This window comes from Trichomycterus rosablanca, chromosome 5, assembly GCF_030014385.1.
Source record: "Trichomycterus rosablanca isolate fTriRos1 chromosome 5, fTriRos1.hap1, whole genome shotgun sequence".
Taxonomy (NCBI): Eukaryota; Metazoa; Chordata; class Actinopteri; order Siluriformes; family Trichomycteridae; genus Trichomycterus; species Trichomycterus rosablanca.
The window spans coordinates 33,936,988-33,937,599 of NC_085992.1; positions in this window are offsets into that span (position 1 = coordinate 33,936,988).

The window sequence follows — 612 nt, forward strand, 5'->3', positions numbered from 1 at the left end:
TTACTGGATGTCTTTTTGGGTTTAAGTTTATTGTAGGTTCCCAGCAATTACTGCAAGAGCCACTACTATGAGTTGTGTCTGTTGGTGTGGGGAGGTGTTATGTTTTTACTTTTTACAGTTATACTGTGTAACGACTGGTTAGCGTGGGGAAAGCTCCCTTGCAGAGACTAATGGTGCTTTGCTACTTTGTCCTCCGAAGAAAATACACACAGGAGACGACCAGTGCAGGGTAATGGAGAGTATTTATTAGGCATAGGAGCACCCACACTTTCACTCATCACAATCCAGGATAGCAGCAGTAAAGTAGAACAGTCAGGCTACAACCCGAGCTAATCACTATGCATGCTTATCTGTCGATGTCTGAACGCTCTCTCACACAATAATGCGCATGCTCATAACACTTACAGGGACCATTACAACTGGCACATGGTAATACAGAGGAATCTCGATTTAACAGACTTAAAGGGGGGAGCACTGGTCAGTAAAATGTGATTGTCCTAAACAGCGAGGCTTTTTTCAGGGGCTGCACTAAAAACACAGCACTAAGGTCCACAAAAGTGCTAAACACATACACTGATCAGCCATAACATTAAAACCACCTCCTTGTTTCTA